The sequence below is a fragment of the Dipodomys merriami genome, unplaced genomic scaffold (assembly GCF_024711535.1).
Source record: "Dipodomys merriami isolate MVZ:Mamm:240054 unplaced genomic scaffold, mDipMer1.0.p SCAF_278, whole genome shotgun sequence".
Taxonomy (NCBI): Eukaryota; Metazoa; Chordata; class Mammalia; order Rodentia; family Heteromyidae; genus Dipodomys; species Dipodomys merriami.
This window is the reverse complement of record NW_027204248.1, coordinates 405904-411451: the sequence shown is the minus strand read 5'-3', so window position 1 is coordinate 411451 and position 5548 is coordinate 405904. Positions and strand designations below refer to the sequence as shown.

Genomic DNA, 5548 nt, shown 5'->3' with positions numbered 1-5548 from the left:
TACTATGTTAGACAAGGAAAACATAAAACAACACATGATAAGGCAACTATTAGTGACATTTTAAAATGTACCTTCTTATGTGATGAAGTTTACTTTATTAGCTAATATTTGGGTTTGAAATATGGGATGCTGTTCTGTCTAACACATTTCGGGAAAGCACCTACTGAACAACGCCAATGGTGTGGGGAGGTAACATTTCTACACCTTAATGAATTGTTGAACTTGTTTGGGATTAGTGCTGGGTAAATAAATCAATTCTACTGTAACTTGCCCCCTACATTGAAAAACTTGTAATGTCACTATCATCTACTTGTCAGTGTTATTTTGGCGAATGTGATTTTTAAAAGTTTATTTGAAAAGGAATATACTTCAGAAGATTAAATGTAGGTTATCATTGGTTTGAGAATAACAATATTTTTATACGACAGAACCAAGTTTTACTGAAGTAACAGGTTTTTGAAGCACTAAGGATCTTCTCAATTAAAGTTTTTCTAAATTATATTTGACCTCTAAGTCAAGATTTCCTAGCTTTGTTAGACCAATTATGGATCTACCATTCCAGGAAGTATTTTTTGGCCTACTTTTGCTGGGCTGAAATCTTTCATTAATCATTAGGAGAGGGGTATTAAAAATAATCTTGTGACATTTGTGATTTTGTTCACTCAAATGGGCTTGTCATCTGTAATTTGAAAGTTTGAATTACAGTACATTCTCTCATATTTTATGATCTCATCTTTCGTTTTAAGTTGACTTACATTTCACAATAGCTTACTGCTAAATCCTCCAAGGAATTAAGGAACTGAAATATTATAGGAAATGAGAAATTGAGACGGGTCTTCAATTACTTTCTGTTGGCATGTTGCATGGGCCTAGGTGAGAAGTTTTGCTCTTGTTATCTGATGATGCAGATACCTTGGATCTGGTATCCTAGGACCCGTGGGTCCTGCAGAAGAATAATAGCTTTTAGACATCATATCAGCAAAATTTTGGTATAATCAGTAAGAATGCTTCAGAAATATGGAGAAAAACATTTTGGGACCAGCGAGTTAAAACAATAAACAGAGCAGCAGAGTAAAATCCTTTATAGATTAGAGGAAAACAATACTGTGTTTTTACCATGTGAATTCAGAAGACCAAGAACACTTAGAAGGTATCAGAAGTTTATACCAAAGACATTGCATTGATACTTTTTATATTCTAATGTTCTAAACTTAATTATTTATATTCCAATCTATTTATGGAATGAATATCAATTTAGTTGTCAAATTATCATCTAATTCTAGTAAGTTTCACTGTGTGAAATTTAAGATCAGCACACATAAATAAAAATGTATAAGTATATATAATATAAGAAATTATTTTTCATTGTTCTGTTGTGGTTAGGGTATCAAAGGCAACTCCGTTTTAAAGTATTGTTCCATTATCTCTCCCTCAGTTTTTGGTAGAGTTAGATCTAAAGCTTTACCATTTTGAGATTTACAGCTTAGAGGCAATAAGAAACACTGTGATTAAAACATTACCAATTTAAGGCCTAATATCGAGGAGAAACATATGGACTTGTCCAGGAGCTATGGAAATATTTGTTGATAGAAAGTCAGTTGTGTATGTTCCTGCCTGGTTGGATTGTAGACAGGCTAGGACATTAGGTAATCATGCATATGAACAATATTTTTACCTTCTTGGCTTTAGCTACTTTTGAAGTGTTTGGTTTAATAAATATAATATTTTATTTATATAATATTTATATAATAAATATAATATTTTATAATATATTATATATTATAATATATTATAATATTATATATATAATATATATTATATATAATATATGTAATAAATATAATATTTTATTTACATAATATTTATATAATAAATATAATAAATATAATATTTTCATAAAATACTTCGAATATCTGCCTTTAGCTACCAACTCATGGACAAGGTCTAAGTGTCCACTGTAGGCTTCCCCATGAAGAGGTATATACTCATCCTCACACCTATTTTTATAAAATACCTTCTATTCTGAACAATTCGTTCTCAACTGTTCGTCTTTCTATGATCCCTTGTAACTAAGATGAGTTTTGTTCCAGTAAGACAATCTATGCAGCCATGGTAAGATATTCTGGTTGGTCTCTTCCTACATGGAAGAAGGGTAAAGGGTCAGGTAGACATTTGTACCTTTGAGACCTCATTTGGGAAATTTTAAGCTGCAGATGTTTAGAAGTAACTTTTAAGAAGGCTTACTTTGAGTCCATTAGATCCACAAAGCTAACTCAGTTGATAAGTAAGTACTTGAAAAGCCATCACCTTTGGACTTAGCTATAAAGGCTTCAAAATATGATCAAATTTAAAATGAAAAAGACAAAATAGTCATTGACAGAAAAATTGCAAATGTGAGCAATCCACCAAACAATATAAGTTTTTTTCCACTATACACAGAAATTTAGAGAAATATGATCAATAACATTTTTAGGAACAATAAGGGTTCATTGTTACAAATAGGCAACCAAGGATATATGCCTGTATAAAGACTGCATCATTAACTACTTAAACTTAGAGGATACTACATGCTTTAGCAGCAGGTCTACCCAAATGACAACAATACAAAGATTCACATGGCTCTTGCACAAGGATCATATAAAAATTTGTGAAGCATTCCTTATTTTTCATTTTTCAGATGTAAGAAATAAAAAACAGTTATTAAAAAGTTGATTACAAAAATTCAAGGGTAACAACATATATAATTCATAGAATTAAAGGTTAGTTTGACATCAGTGTTTACATCTTCACCTTAGAAAGGCCTTTACATAGCATAACCTTTACAAACTTGAAATTAGATAACATTGTCATCTTATCCCAAAGAAATAAAATACTATAAAGACCTAGGAAAAAAAGGAATCTTAATTTTTTTCTATATGGAATGCAATTTAAATGGACACATTTAGTAATTAACCTATATATTATAAAACATGTAGAATTCAAAATATTATATCTAGGAGAGAAGGAAATAGATTATGGACATTATACAAACATAGATATACGTTTTTCAGAAAAGCAACAGGAATACCTTTAGTTTCTATAGTATTCATTTCCACAGATAAGTTAAAATTATTCCTGATTTTAAAAAATCACAAACTCTGCAGAAAACATTATAGATGTATATGAACAACTCTTGAATATATTTTGATATCAGTGTCAGGCAATTCACTTGGAAGAATAACATGGAATCCATGACTTTTTAAAGTAAGATATTGTTGTTACTTTGCATTGTGTAAATATTTTTAGGGACATGAAGGATGAACTGGCATTTTTGAAATTTAAGAAACTTAACCAGAATTCCGGGAAGATAGTGGAGGGGAAGCTGGAGTCTAAATAAGCTCTCGCATAGAAAGCAGTTTTAGTGTTTCTATTAACAGTCCTAAGCCAGAGAATCACACCAAGTGTGCCATCACAGAACAGAGTCAGGCCAGAGGGGAAAATCCAGGCAAGGAGACACATCTGTGCTCTTGCCAGCAGCCGCAGCGGCAACGGCAGCAGTGGTGGCGGCGATCGCAGGCATCATACCTAAGCCACAGAGAATCCAGCACGAAGGAGCCAGATGAAGCGGGTGAGCGGATTCTACTCAACACCAGCAAGAACCGATAAGGAACGGAAATCTTTATCCTGCAGTTTGCAGACCAGAGACGACCCAGGAACCAAGACTCAGTGTGAGTAGAAGCCCAATGTCCTCACTCCTTCTCAGGGAGCAGAGGAGAGAAGGCCCCCCTCCCCACCCAGTACCAGAGATCTCCATCTTGGATACCGACAAAGACCGGGGGAGCTGCCAGCTCCAACTCAGTCCTTTGAAAAAACCAGTCATTTAGCAGGTCACAAGAACTTAACAGCGGCGTGACCTGCCAGACTCAGCTCCACCAAAGGAAAAGTCACCCAGCTCAGGCGCCAGCCCTAAGAGTGGCTTTCTTCACTGGGTAATCAGAGCCAGAGGCTGCCCCTCCCTCTAGCCGCCTTGACAATCAATTGAAATTCAGTAAACAGAAATCCTGAGAATGGCTCCAGGCTGGGCTCTGTGAGTTTTTCACAAACTAGCACCCAGGAAAAGCTACTGTTTGTTGAAAGGCCTCAACTCTACCCAGAACCTAGCCTCATTACTGCATCCCCCTCTTTTGTGATTCTCAAAGCAGATCTGCCTCTTATTGAACTAGCCTGGGAGGAGGATCGCAAAATCATGAGTAAAGCAGAGCATTTTTCTGCCTGTTCGAACAAACTGACATAAGAAACCAACCAAGCCACAGGACCACAAGCAGACCAGAGACTCCAACAATAGGCTGGTTACAGACACAAGGGAGATACAGGATTTTCCCCACCCCCTCCCCAAAAAATCAAAGAACTTTTCTTCTTCTTCTTCTTCTTCTTCTCCTTCTTCTCCTCTTTCTCCTCCTTCTCCTCCTTCTCCTCCTTCTCCTCCTTCTCCTCCTTCTCCTCCTTCTCCTCCTTCTCCTCCTCCTTCTCCTCCTTCTCCTCCTTCTCCTCCTTCTCCTCCTTCTCCTCCTTCTCCTCCTTCTCCTCCTTCTCCTCCTTCTCCTTCTCCTTCTTCTCCTTCTTCTCCTTCTTCTCCTTCTTCTCCTTCTTCTCCTTCTTCTCCTTCTTCTCCTTCTTCTTCTTCTTCTTCTTCTTCTTCTTCTTCTTCTTCTTCTTCTTCTTCTTCTTCTTCTTCTTCTTCTTCTTCTTCTTCTTCTTCTTCTTCTTCTTCTTCTTCTTCTTCTCCTTCTTCTCCTTCTTCTCCTTCTCCTTCTTCTCCTTCTCCTTCTCCTTCTTCTCCATCTCCTTCTCCTTCTTCCTTCTTCTCCTTCTTCTCCTTCTTCTTCTCCTTCTTCTCCTTCTTCTCCTTCTTCTCCTTCTTCTCCTTCTTCTCCTTCTTCTTCTTCTTCTTCTTCTTCTTCTTCTTCTTCTTCTTCTTCTTCTTCTTCTTCTTCTTCTTCTTCTTCTTCTTCTTCTTCTTCTTCTTCTTCTTCTTCTTCTTCTTCTCCTTCTTCTTCTCCTTCTCCTTCTCCTTCTCCTTCTCCTTCTTCTTCTTCTTCTTCTTCTTCTTCTTCTTCTTCTTCTTCTTCTTCTTCTTCTTCTTCTTCTTCTTCTTCTTCTTCTTCTTCTTCTTCTTCTTTTCTTCTTCTTCTTTTCTTCTTCTTCTTCTTTTGGTACTTTATATAAAATTTTTTGCTTTTCTAAAACTTATTTTAATCTTTAATTTTTGGCTTTTTTGAAGAAAAATTGTTTTCAAGTAACTTTTCTTTCCTCTTATAATTTTTATTTTAGGGATACATGAGTGTGCGTTTTTCTTTATTTGTTTTCTTTTTCTTTTTGTCTTTTTAATTATCTTTTTGGTTTTTGTTTAGCTCTACTGAACTTATGATCTTTTTTTCTTCCTTTCTTATCCTTTTCACCTTTTCCTCTCTTTCTTTCCTCTTTATGTGACTTTACTCTTGTCCTGCACATCCTCAGATAAACCCGTAGTTGACAATTAGACCATATCCCGCATTGTGTACACACTTAC

The 5548-nt window shown here is 35.6% G+C and overlaps 1 pseudogene; it reads left to right on the top strand.

Annotated features, from left to right (window-relative positions):
* Positions 1-2567: 2567 nt before the first annotated feature.
* On the top strand, positions 2568-2667 carry LOC138837882 (U6 spliceosomal RNA; annotated as a pseudogene).
* The last annotated feature ends 2881 nt before the right edge of the window (positions 2668-5548 follow it).